The sequence below is a fragment of the Nannospalax galili genome, unplaced genomic scaffold (assembly GCF_000622305.1).
Source record: "Nannospalax galili isolate Female #2095 unplaced genomic scaffold, S.galili_v1.0 scaffold824, whole genome shotgun sequence".
NCBI lineage: Eukaryota > Metazoa > Chordata > Mammalia > Rodentia > Spalacidae > Nannospalax > Nannospalax galili.
The window spans coordinates 565,600-579,818 of NW_008351697.1; the positions used below are offsets into that span (position 1 = coordinate 565,600).

General features: G+C 39.8%; 1 protein-coding gene across 1 annotated transcript in view; it reads left to right on the forward strand.

The window, feature by feature from the left end:
* Nucleotides 1-14,219, forward strand: part of Cntn5 (contactin 5) — a 553,885-nt gene that overhangs the window by 377,605 nt on the left and 162,061 nt on the right. The window lies entirely within an intron of this gene.

The window sequence follows — 14,219 nt, forward strand, 5'->3', positions numbered from 1 at the left end:
GCTACACACACACACACACACACACACACACACACACACACACACACACACACAAATTAAAAAGAGACATCTAAAATATGGAACAGATCTGATGCCCCATTTATTATAAGGGAGAAGGAAAAGTAAAGGTTGATGTCAGAGTTAGTAGTCTGAAATACATCCCAAATTAAAAAAGTAGTACCCTGGGCATTTTTTCTCTCTGGGCTGACTTATCTGTAAAACCAAGTATTTGATGATGGTTCTTAATGTTATTTTTAATCAGAGATTTGAGATTTCCTTAATTGAGAATTGAGGAAAGCTGTGTACTGTCTCTACAAAATAGATATGTGCACATGCAGGCTTTCCATGAAAATTCATAGAAAACTGAAATAAGTCAATTCAAAGGAAAAAGATAGCATATAATCCTAAATATGCAGAGTGTGAATGCATGCAGCAAATCTCAATGGAGAAAGCCTTCTGGGAAAAAGACCAGCTTGCGGAGTCTCGTGAACCTTCTGTGTGTAGCTGGTAAGGCAGCACCCGCTGCTCGCCCTCACCTCAGAGCCAGAAGGTTCTGCGATTATTCCAGGACTCAAAGCTCTGCGGTTTCTTTAGGATCCTGGCGGTGGTGCTGGGAGCCAGGGCGGAGGCTCACTCATTAAAGTACCTTCTGCACTTAAGCCTTTCTCAAAGCTGTCCTGCACTTTCTGGGTCAGCTCACTTCTTCCGTCCACCTATGCTTCATCTAAAGGCAAAAGCTGATGACAGCTGAGCCCAGCTTGAGCATACTTACCCTTGCTTTTGGAAGTTCTACTGATGACGTTAAACAGTATGAATTGCTCTCATTTCAAAGATCTGTAGGAAACATGTGTCTTATCTCGTTGCCCGTGAGTCTCTGTTTCTGTCGACTCCGTGGCAGGTCAGAGCTGCCAAGATGCATGTGATCTTATGCAAAGCTTTCTTTGGAAAATGTCTTCAGGTCAGCAAAGGTTAGCCTACAGTATAACTTTTAGAATCCAGCAGGCTTACTTTAAAATCCAATCCAGTTATTCTTAGAGTGCTCTGCTGTGCACTGTCTTCCCTTTCCAAATCAAATGACAGCAAGAACGTTCCTGGAGTCTTTGTAAGAAATAAAATAAGTTAATGTAGAGTGGACATTGCAGCTCAGTGACAGAGTGCTCACCTACATGTGCAAGACTTGGGGTCAATCTCTAGCATGGCTTAAAAAAAGAGTTAATGTTTAAAAGCACTTTATATAGAGATTTTATCAAGCAAAAATTTCATAAATGTTACTAAATCACATCACTGAATTTTTTTAAAGGCAGCAAGTATGTCTTTATGTCTTGGTGTTCAATTTTTCCATCTTAAAATGAAAAGGCTCAGGAACAGCCTAGTGTTTCTTCTGTCTGCACTTAGTGAGTACCTAGCACTTGAAAAACTGCAGACTGAATGCCAGTTATTGAGTTGTTGACAAAGACAAGGGAAGCAGGTTTCACATTCCTCTGGAAGATGCTGCCAGACAAACAAATAACAAATCAAAGAGTCTGTCCAGAATGACGACCCTGCCACATGAAGGGCAGCCTTGGATAAGGCAGAAGATAGTAATCGCAGCTTTCTCAGCAGAAAGTTAAACTAAATATAGTCAGTGCACACAGGGGTATTAGAAGTGTTAGGTGGAATGCCTCCTCGAAGAATGTTGGTGACCATCAGAGGGCTGGAGGGATGGCTCAGTGGTTAAGTGCACTGTCAGTTCTTGCAGAGGACATGGGCAGTGTTCCCAACACCCATGTGGCAGCTAACAACCATCCTTAACTCCAGTTCCAGGCAATCTGATGCCCTCTTCTGGCCTCCACAGATGTTGCACACATGTGGTACAATTACATAGATACAGACAAAATACTCATACACATAAAATAAAAAATCAATTAAAAAATGTGAAGCATCCAGTCAATATATGTTGTTAACAGAACCATCTCAACAAGTCCTAGGAGATCTTATTTTTAAATATTTCCTCCTATATCATATCAAAACTAATAAAATATGCCTAATATATTCAAAATGTACATTGTAACACAAACTTTTAAAAAATCATATTTGTAACTTTAATTGAAATTGTTAATGTAATTTGTACTTTATTTTTCTTATAGAGCCTTTTGTATAAAAGCATGTAAGATTTAAGCTGAGGTTGACCCAGAACATCACATGGCATATTTTCATAACTGCATTTTTTGTTTGTTTAAGTCAACACTTTTTTTCACATCTTAAATGTTTATGCCGCTTCTTAGAATTCTGAAGCTAGGCTATTATTTAAGAAAAATGCAGCAGGTGCTCTGCTGGTGCTCCATGGAGACAGGATGAGGGCTGGAGTAACTCTAAAGTAGTCAGAAGTGAGTACAAGTCCTTCTAAGCAGTTAGAAATAGAATTGGAGCTGGAGAGATGGCTCAGTGGTTAAGAGCACTGGCTTCTCTCAAGGGACTGGGATTCAATTCCCAGCACCCACATGGAAGCTAACAACTGTGTGTAATTCCAGTTCCAGGGGATCTGACACTCTCTTCTGACCTCTGTGGGCATTGCATAACACTGGTGTACTAATACACATGCAGGTATTGCACTCATACACATAAGATAAAAATAATAAATAAAATATTCAAAAAAGAAATAGAATCTGATCACTGAAAGCGTGCAGTCTAAGTGAAGCAATGGTCTTCAAATTATAGTTTCAACAATTCAGAGACTATGCACAGACCTACTAGAACAAGCAGAGAGGTCAAGGAGAAAACAGTACTACATGGGGTCCAGTTTATTAGTGTTTAGAATACTAGCCTAACCCCTAACGTACATGCCTATCATGAGTGTGTAATTTATAAATGAGACAAAGCACATGTATTCGGAGTACATAATGAGACAGTCTGGCAATCTACAACCAAACCATAGACAATGGATGTTAGACACGATGGCCAGATGGTGAAGATCTTTAACTTTCCAATTCTAGAGTATTCGAGTTTGTAGGAAATGGGGAACCATAGAAAAGACAAGCAAGAGTGAGAAGAGTCAGAACAGGGTATCAATCCAGAATCCACAAAAGTAATCAGCAACATATTCAGAAGCTGTCACAGCTGTGCACGCCTTTAATCTCAGCACTCAGGAGGCAGAGACAGGCAGATTTCTGTGAGGGTGAGGCCAGCCTCGTCTACATAGAGAGTTCCAGGCCAGTTGGAGCTACAGGGAGACTCTATTTCAAAAAACAGAACAAAATGAAACAAAACCTTCAAGCAAGAAGTCACCTCCTCTAAGACACTTTCCCTGACCACATACCTCCACGATGGTGATAACCCTTATTCTCTACTCCAAATCGCTGCCTATACTTAGCCCTTGCTAGAACTGATTTCACTGAATGCATGTTTCTTGCCTAGCTCTCTCTTCTTTACCTCAGGATTCCCAAGAGTAAGGTCCTGTCATAATTGTACCCCAGAAGCCTGTGACAGTTCCTGGAATTTAGAAACAACTCAATGAGTATTGATGAATCACACTGAAATATTTCACACTTTCCCCCACCAGACATTTAGTGAATGGACTCTTATTCTCCTTCAAATATCTACTTACACTGTTTCCATCATGACTTGATTCATTTAACTAAAATAGGAAATATAATCATATTAAGAGGATGGTTATTTCATTCACCAAAACAGGGGACTGGGTATAGCTACTGTTTTAAGTTCTTTTAGGTTTAAATCTTACATACCCATGCTGTACTGGGAACATGGCCAGCTGCCCTGTGATATGAAGAGATGACCTCATGCCTAACCCGCATCTCCTCTGACCTTCTCATCTCCAATATGGACAAGCCTCTGCACAGTTCCTCTTGCTCTGAATTTTGTCCTCTGACCTGGTTTAGAGACACATCCTCACCCGCTCCCCACTGTAAAAATCTAGCAGAGTTCCCATTTCCAAAGACAGTGGTCTTGCCCAAAGAGACTAAATAGAGACAAAAGCAAAAGACTCCAATATTTATGTCCGTCTCTGTGATCCTGAAAACAGATGAGGTCGAGACCCTTGTGCCAATGTTCTGAGCAGAACCCCAGGCCCTTTTCCTCTTCCATCACCAGATGATGATACCGCTCTTGGGTGTATTAATAGTACATTCACGACCATGCCTCTCTGCATCCTATCACTTTCCTTCCTGTAGAAAAAAAAACACTACTTTGGAATATTTCATCTGTTTTCTGTCTTGTGAACATATTATACCCACGTCTGATTTTTCCATCATTGGCCATTTTGTGCCCATCATTCTTTCTAATTTCTTCTTCCAGTCTAATCTACTCTTTTATTTATTTAAACTTTTGAAGCAGGATCTCACTCTGTACACAGGCTGGCCTGGAACTTACAGCAATTCTCCTGCCTCCATTTCCCTCCTAAATATTGGAATTACAGGAATGGGCCACCACACCAATTATTCCCTGTCCTTTAAAATGAAAATCAAACCATATCCATGTGTTACCATTTTTCCAGTTTGTATTAGTCTCCTCTTGTGAAAGTCACATGTACTTTTCCATTTGGTAGTTCTTGTGTTAAGAATTAAATTCTTGTGACTTTATAGACAGAAATCATGCCTTAAAATGTCCTTTGCATCATCTGCTGAATTTGTCATAGAACAAAACAGATAACAATCATGGATATTATTCACTAAACAAGTATTTCTGTTTTTTCTTTCTGACACACACATGATAATATTGTGAATCTTTGCTGTCCTGAAATTAGATGGGGTCATGTGCCTCATTTTGGAGAGTGTGAGAAGTGTTATAAGCCTCAGTCATGTGGTGACCTTAGGATTCATTGCTTAGTTCACTTTTCTATCTTGGTAACTGGGGATATCAGTCTGTATCCCTGAGTAAACATGATATGCTGAACTCCAACTGATGTTCAGTAGCTGTTAAACTAAGAAAGCCCAGGGCCAAGGAGACCATAAGATTTATGTGGCCCATGAGCTTCAGCTACTGGCCAGTCAAGGACAAAAGTGTTCAGACCATAGAGCAGACTCCTATTGTAGGGTTAAATCCAGAACCACATACATTTTTATATGCCAATAATGAACTTACTGAAAAAAATTATAAAAGTAATCCCATTCACCATAGCTTTAGAAATGAAGCAATAAAATAATATTTAGGAATAAATTTAACCAAGAAAGCAAAAACTATGATAATTTTTTTAAAATTTTTATGAATGAAGTTATAATAGAGGACAAAACATGTGGAGGTATATCACACATTCTGTGATTAGATAGTAACATTGGCCAAACGAACATTATTTCTGAAGCCATCTATAGATTCGGCTCAATTCCATCAAAAAGCCAGTAGCCATCTTATCAGAAATAGAAAAACCCTAAAATGTGTGTGAAAATACAAAGAGTCAGGATAGTGGAAACAATCCTGAAGGAAGGCCAAACAAAATAAGACAACAACAAAAAGCAAAGGTCAGTCATCACGACACCTGACTTCAAAGCACACTTCTAAGCTATTCTAATCACATGATCAAAATAGAATGAGCACACAGATGCAGTGAAGAGCTGGGAACCCCGAACTTAAACTACGTTCATGCAGATAGCTGATTTTGGACAAAGATGCCAAGAACATAGAGTGGAGAAAGGATACTCTTTAATAAAGGCTGTTAGCAAATGTGTATGTACCTACAAGAAAGCCAGATCCTTTCCTTTTGCTCTACACAAAAATCAACTCAAAGTGGGTTCAAAATTCTAAATGTAAAATTTGAATCTACAAACTTCCTACAAAAAATACACAAAAGAATCAACTCAGAATTTGGCAGAGACAGTGATGTCTTCCATATGCCACAAAACTTAAAACTGACAAACAAGATTATATAAAACTAATAAGCTCTTGCACAGCAAAACAAAGTTAAACGATAAACTACAGAATGATAACTATTTGCAAGGTACTCATCAAACAAAGAATTAGTACCCAGGACACATAAGGAACTCAAAAAGCTGAATAACTTAAAAACACAAATAATCTGATTCTAGAATTGGAACAAGGATCAAAAAAGATACATCTCAAAAAGACATAGAAATTGCCATACATAAAAGTTCATTATCACTAATTGTCCAGATGTTGTAAGTCAGAAACACAAGTTACCATCTCAACCAAGTCAGACAGTCCTCCTAGGGACCAAGATATAAGTTATAAATGCTGGAAACTAATATTAACCCAACTTTTCTAAGTCATATTACACTAAACACAGTTGTACTAAAAATCTTATGATTTGCGATCATTTCCTTTAATTTATTTCAAGAATAAATACCTTACCAGCCAGCTTTGACAGTACTCTAGGAACGTGCTATACAGGCTGATAGAGAAAAAAGTTATCAGCAGCCTTACCCAGCCATGAAGACTGAAGTGCAGTAATGACCAACATGAAAAGAGATGCCCTTAGGTGCAACAGTGGCACAAATGCTATGAGGGAAACCAACTGCTTCCTGCTCCATGGGAGGAAATATATGCCTAGTACTGTAAATCTGGCCAAGAATTCTTGGATGGGGTGCTTACAGTCCCTGGGGATGAACTTACTACTGCCAATCTGCTAAATGGACATAGTATCAAACCACCCTTGACATCCATACCTCTATTCACATAGAATAGGGCAGACCTTACCAGAGAGGTTAGTTTGTGCAATGGTTCATGAATAATGCAGAAATTCACAACTGATCTAAGTGCAGAGAATGTCAGTGGAATGCTCAGCCACAAATGGGATATCTATATTACATACACACTTCAAAGTTCTGGGACCATCACAGAAGAGGAGGAAGAAAGACTGTAAGAGCTGGAAGGACAGGGATGACCAGAGAGAAACAGTGTCTCTGCACATGACAGAACCATGGCACTCATGAAGTCACAGCATTTGTGGTTGCCTGCACAGGATCAAGCCAGTTGTCACTGTGCAATGGAGCGGGAGAGACTTGTGAGCCCTCTCCCCTGCCTGAGTATGTAGTGCCAGTTGATGGCTTTTGTGAGGAGGAGAATCCATTTTCTTAAGGGGGTGGCCCTTGGTAGGTAGATCACACTCTACTGGATGGCCACACAGCCATGAACATATGGGTGGCACAAAGCAGACTAGGAGGATTAGTAAAAATTTAAAAGAGGACACAAAGTTGGGAGGAGTTGGCAAGTTGGAGGTACATCTGGGAGGAGTTAAGGGGAGAAATGGCGGGAATATAATCACAATACATTGAATTAAATTCTCAAAAAATTAATGAAAATGTTACATTACAAAATAAACAAAAAGCCACCAATAAGTTGCCCATGCTCCTAACAACCTCTCACAGTGCTCCTGTAAAATCCTAATTTAACTGATTAGTTCGTGGACACAAAAATAAAATAAAATAAAAAATAAAATGAAAGAGAGGAAGGTTTAAGGGAGACTAGTTATCAAGTTCAGGAGGTCGGGGGATTGAAAGGGGCAGAAGAGATGGTAATGGGTCACTATGATGAAAAGACATAATGAAATCTCTATTTTGTATAGTTAATACCTGACAAAAATTCATAGCTAATGCCTTCAACAAAATATGACTCAAATGTATCATAGACACAAACATAAAGCTATAAAATGACTAGAAGAAAAGATAGAAATATCTTTGTGGCCTCAGGCTAGGCAGAGATCTCTTAATATAACAAAAGCACAATGCATTAAAAAAAATTAGAGTCCATCAGCATTAGGAACCTCTGCTGTTGGGAAAACACTAAGACATGCCAAAGACTGTTATTATATACTTGCATATCTAATATCTTTTTTAAAGAATCTATTTCTATGCTGTAAAAGATGCCTGAAATCTCAAAAATAAGCAGATAATCTTGTAAAGTTCGATATTTGAATAATCAGTTCACTAAAGATGACTGGGAAATAAGCACATGAGGAGATGTTAATACTTTCTCTGTGAGGGAAGTACAGCCCACATCCACAGAACTGTTATTAGCTACCTAGTATGATAGCTAAGACTTCTTCTTCAAAGACTGAGCATAACAGAAATTATACAGAAAGGCAAGGAGTGTGAGGAGGAGCTGTCGTTGGAAGAGCACCACTGATTCTTCAAAGGTGTGTGGGAAACACAGCCAGTCATTCTCCCATCACAACCCTTGGTTCTTATACCCCACGAATCATGCTTCTGTAGTCTTGTACACAAATATTTATGAGCACTTTATTTGTAAATAGCTCTAAACTGAAAGCAAGCTCAACATCGGCCACAATTGAATGAATGACCAAACTGTGGTGAACTCAGCGGTGAAAGAAATGAGTTACAGATCGTTGCCGCAGCATGGATAAATCTCAGCTTAGTTACACTAAGTGAAATGACCTATAAAAAGGGGCTGTTTAGAGCAGGGCTCCAGCTCAGGGGCAGAGCTCCTACCTACTATGTAGGAGGTCTTGAACACAATTCCTAGTACCACGAAAAAAGGAAGTATTTGATACATTATTCCACTCATATCAAATGTAGAAAAATGCAAACTAAAGTAACAGAAAGCAAGCCAGAAGCCATCTGGAACAGGACGGTATGTATTCTACTTAGCTCCAGCTCTCACCTTGACACAAACCTAGGAAGAGGAGCCCTGAACTGAAGGGTTTCCCAGATCAGGTTGGCCTGTGGCCATGTCTGTGAGGCATTTTCTTAATTGCTAATTTGTAGGAGGGCCCGCCCACTGTGGGCAGTGCCATCCCTACACAGGTGGGTCTGGGATGTGTAAGAAACGTAGCTGGGCAAGTCAAAGGGAGAGGCCAGTAAACAGCACTCCTCTGGGCTCTCTGCCTCAGTTGTGCCTCCACGTTTGTGACCGGTTTCTGCCTTGATTTCCCTCAGTATTTAACTGTAACCCATAAGCCAAATAAACCCTTTCCCCTCTCAAGTTGCTTTGGGTGTGTTCTTTATCACAGCAACAGAGATGCAAACTAGGGCAATAGAGAAAGGAGTCAGAGATTTGAAACGAGCACAGCAAGGCCTTCAGGGTGATGTGTGTGCTCACTCTCTAACTGTAATGCTGGCGTGCCCCTCTGGCCACACATGAGAACTCTCTAGAGCATATACTTTAAATATATGAGCTTAATACATCCCTCTCATAACTCAGTAAAGCTACGGAGACACTTGACAGGTTCCCGCTGCCCTGAAGGACTAGGTGATCCTCATAGCACAGCAAGCCCTACATGGCCTCTGTCTCTTCCAGATTCCCCTTGTTCCCTCCATGCCTAATTCCATGCTGTCCTGGAGCTAAGCATTTGGTTCATCAAGACTCACCATCTTTCTGAGCTCAAGGGTTTGGTGAATGCTCTCTCCTCTGTTCTCTCACACTGAGCTAAAATGAACTGTAGGACGTTCTAGATACTTCTAGCATCCATTTAATGCTTTGAAAGAACTAGATAGATTTTATTATGGAAGTCTTATAGCTATGGAGATTAAATAGGAGATGGCTCAGCAGTTAAGAGCACTTGCTGCACTTGCAGAGGACCAGGATTCAGTTTCCAGCATCCACATGGCAGATCCAATGCCATCTTCTGGCCTCTGTGGGCACCAGGCATGCACATGCACACACATATATATATGTGTGTGTGTGTGTGTGCATACATACATACATACATACATACATGCAAGCATACACATAAAAATAAATAAATCTTTAAAAAGTATCTTTAAAGTCACATGTCCAATACATATGTATGTATATATTGAAAGCTTGTGGTAGTAATAGGTCATTAAAGATTCTGTGATGTGTATGTACTTTCTTATCAGAAAGGATTCCCTGGTAGAGAAGTCAAAGAATTCAAGAAGTTTCTAGAAGCTAAAGGCAGCCCCCACCTAACAGCTAGCAAGAAACAACTCATAGCAGTGAATTGTGCCTTAAACAGGAAAGAGCATAGAACCTAGGTTTTCTTTACAGAATTCAGATAAGGGCTTACTCTAGCTATACTTTGAATTAACTGAAAATTTTGCCATTTAATGAAGGACTCCAGGTAATCAATCATTCCTCTAAGTTCTAAAGAAAGAACGAGCATTAAGAGGTATTTTTTTCCTTCCAGGTTTGTTAGTCTGAAAAAGAAAACAGTCACAAGTACTTACAGCCAAAAGACACATGGGAATCATTGATAAATTTTAGTTTAGTAACTGATGGGCTCAAACATTTTCATTGCCTTGGGTTTTAGTTCATGGATCTATAAAATGAAGTTTGATTAAGTTACGAGCTCCACTATGGACTTCTGTAAGTCAAAGGATTGCATTTTACCTTTTGTATTAGGCCAGGTATCTTCCTCCCTTCCATGCTGTGCCCCAAAAAGTTGGTCCCTAATAATTTCAGGAATGTGTTCCTTTGTCCCCAGCAATGGGAGAGAGGCAACAGCAGATCAGAGTGATAACGGAGAGTGATGGAGAGTCACTGTGCCCTCACCTCCTACAAGTGTGCTGTATGCTAAAGAGGAAGAGGAATTCCATTCAACTTAGGAACGTGAAGGAACAGGGTAGAAAGTGGCACAAATACAATTTCGTCCCCCACTGAAGGTATTTGTACTAGCTCTCCCTACAATAGGACTTCTTTGGAGCTAGGATTTTAAAGGAGTAATTAGGTTAAAGTGGTCTTAATGATACAGTCTTAATACACTCGATCAGTGACCTTGTAAGAGCAGGAAGATCTCCCTCCTCCCCCTCTCCTGATGCCTCCCCTTCTCCTTTTTCCTCCTCTTTTTTCCCTTTCCATGCACAAATGTGGTTAAGAATAAAGCCAGACAAAGGGAAAGAAATAGAAGTGAAGGAAAGAGGAAGAAAGGGAAAAGGAGAGAACTAAAAGAAGGGGAAGGAAGAAAGGGAAGGAGGGGAAGAGGAGGAGGAAGGGAAGGGACGGGGGACAGGTTCTGAATGGGAGAAAGGGTAGGGGAAGCTGAAGAGCGTGACTTGGAAGTCAGCATGAGCACTGTCTCCAAGGATCGTGTGGAGCCCAGCTCTTGGTGCTACTGAGAGGGTCTCATCATTCTATTAATCCATGGACGTATTTATGATACAGTAATATTATTAATTCCGTATTTATTGGGTGGTTGGGGAAACTAGAAGGCAGCACCTAGTTCAAGGAAGTAGGTCACTGGGGGTGTGCTCTCTGAGAGTACATTTCATCCCTCGCTCTTCCTTTATCTTTCTGGACTTCCTGGATAGATTTCATGAGGTGAGCAGTTTTGATCCATCACTCTCTCTGTCTCTCACAAACCACACACACACATACACGCACGCACGCACACACACACACACAGAGTATTCTGCCTTTCCTGAGGCCTAAAGCAATGAACCCAGCAAATATTGAATCAAACCTCTGAAACTGTGAGACCGAATTAATCTCTCCTCCTTTTAAATCTATTCTCTCAGCCTTTGTTATCACAATAAAATAGGGCAAGCACAGTGACCCAACAATATGGCACCATCAAAATAGATGGTACTCTTAACAGCCTGTTTGGAAAAGTATAAACTAGCTTGTGAAGTGTGACAGGTGAGCCAAGATGGAAATGAAACTGGCCATGACTTTGGAAATGATCACATGCATCAAGTTGTTAACAATGTGCCCTGTGAGCCAATGATCTTGCTGATACAGGAGGGCACTGGGCATGTTAACAAAACAGAGAGCACCATTAGCTGCAGGTGAGAACATACACCTCCAGATACACAGACACTCTTGGAATCTAGGGGTCCAACATACATGAATTGATCTTGGGAATAGCCTGCTGGTTCGTAGTTCTCAGGTCTCTCTGGACCCCTACTATCGCCCCCACCCCCCACTTCATTGCTAACTTCCTCCAAGTCCAGGGATGTCTCCGCAGAATTAATTCCCAAGTCTGAACATCTCAACATGTAGTAATCAGATGGTAAAAAGAAAGGCAAGAAGATAATGAGGCTGGAAATACTAATTTAGTATTCAATTATCTAAGTAATTAAGTGTGCAATAGCCAGACATTATAATGTAAATCATATTTATTATCTATTTTGTCTTTTCCAAGTTTTTTTAAGAGCTCATCTGATAAAGATTTGCAATGTGAATCTTTGAATCAGAAGACAGGATTTTAGTTAAACGAAGCTGCTTTTTAACAGATGAACGTCATAATATTCAACTCTTCATCCTCCCTACTAGACTGGTGGGGACAGTACAGGCATGTTCATAAACCATCTCTACAAAGAAAATTCCATGTTTCCTCTGTGACGGTTACTTGTAGTTGTCAACTTGGCATAATTTATAACAACCGGAGGAAAGAATCTCAATGAAGGAGAGTCTCGATGAGGTTGGCCTGTGGGCATGTCTCTGGGGTATTACCTGGTTATGTTCATTGATGAGGGAAGACCAGCCCATTGTGGGCACCATGCCTAGCTGGGGATCCTGAACTGTGATGAGAGCAAGCTGATCACCGATGGGTAGGAATGCATGTATTCTCTGTATGCTCTTGAAAGTGGATGTCACAAGCTCCTTCAAGTTCCCAGCTTGACCTCCCAGCATAGCTGGACTGTGTGACCTGGCACTGTGATCTAAAATAAACGCTTTCTGCCAGAGGTTGCTTTTTGTCAGGATATTTTATCAGAGTCACAGGAAGAAAAGTAGGACAGAACTTGTGAGGGACATTGCATTTGTCTTAAATCAGCAGCTAAAGTACTTCTACTATCTAAGACGCACTTATTTTTTAAAGCAGGTAAACTTTGAAGTGAGATTTCTCTCTTGTTATGTTAAATTTTGTCCAACTTGGTAAAATCCAGAAAGTATCAAGTTATTGACAATAATGACAAATTATAGTATTTAAGTAAATTTCAGTGCTCTAATTCTTTAAAGATTTTTATAATCAAAATATAATTCCCGCTTTCAAATACATTCTTTGTAGTATGCGTCCATGAGGGTTAAAATTCACCACATCCTACTTTGATAAGAAACAAGCACTTTCAAGATAAAGCGGAACTTTTCATTATTCCATCTTGAGGGATTCATAGCTTTTATAGGCTCTGTACTTTCCAAGTATATCAAGAAATATCTCACTGGACATGAACTACAAGTCAACGTTTCTATTCCTAACTTGACCTGTTTCTAAATTTGTCTTTTTACATATTGCAAATTTGATCCACATTGAAAACCATATGGTGTTTTTAAAATTATAGCTTTCTTGACAGTATTGTGTGCATAGTCTAAAGTCACCCGGGATAGTGCTATTTGAGGGCATAGAATTTAATGTCTATTGTTAAGAAGTTCAAAGTTCTTAAATAGCTATCGGCCATAGCTAATTGGCAAACTCAGCACACATATTAAAATACAACAAAATATCTCAGCTAAAGAAGTTTAGCTCTTATTCTTTAACCTCGTGTGTTTTTAAACATATTTCACTATAATTATATTTCATTTATATGTACGTTCGTGGGTCTGCATGAGTGTGCCCGAGAAGCCAGAAGATAGTGTGGATTATTGAATCACCTGGAGCTGGAGCTGTAGGCAGCCACCTGTCATGGGAGCCAGAAATGGATCTCAAGTCCTTGGAAGAGGAGCAAGCTCTCCTAACTACTGAGCCATCTCCTGTCCCTAATCTTACAGTTTAATGTTATTATATTGTCAGGGAACAAACTGTTGTCAGAAATCTGAGGAATCCATTCTGAGGTTTTAGATTTAGTAGAGCCATTGTCTCTTACCACACACAGCACAGCCGGAAATTTCTGTTTCTTAAAGAAGTTGGTCTAAATGCTGAGGAAATGTTATCTAAAACACAGTGCTTTCTTCTGCACTTCAAGTGGCTTTTCGTAGGCTACTACACTGGTAAAACAATAGGTTATACTTCAGGAGCAGGGAAGGGGAAAAAGGACCAGAGTGCTAATTAAATTTGAAGTGCACAAATTCCCAGAATGATAAATACATGGGGGAATATGGTAATTCCAAATGTCAACCTCGTTTTCACTGAACTTCTGAAATTTTTAATAATGCTTTAATTTTTCACCTTTATAGAAAACTGAAGGTCTACTTTTATCAAAGGTCACACAAGAACCCAAATGCAGACTTGGATATAATATTTCTATGCACAAAAAAATGACATGTGAAAAGCCCAGTTAGCAGGTTGAATTTTTGTACTCCCCCACCCCTGCCACCACCCCCACCCCAGCAAGGAAGAGAAAATGCATAAATCATCTCTTAGCTGTATACCACTAATTTCATGTTCTATACTTGTCCTCCTCTACATTTTTATGCTAATA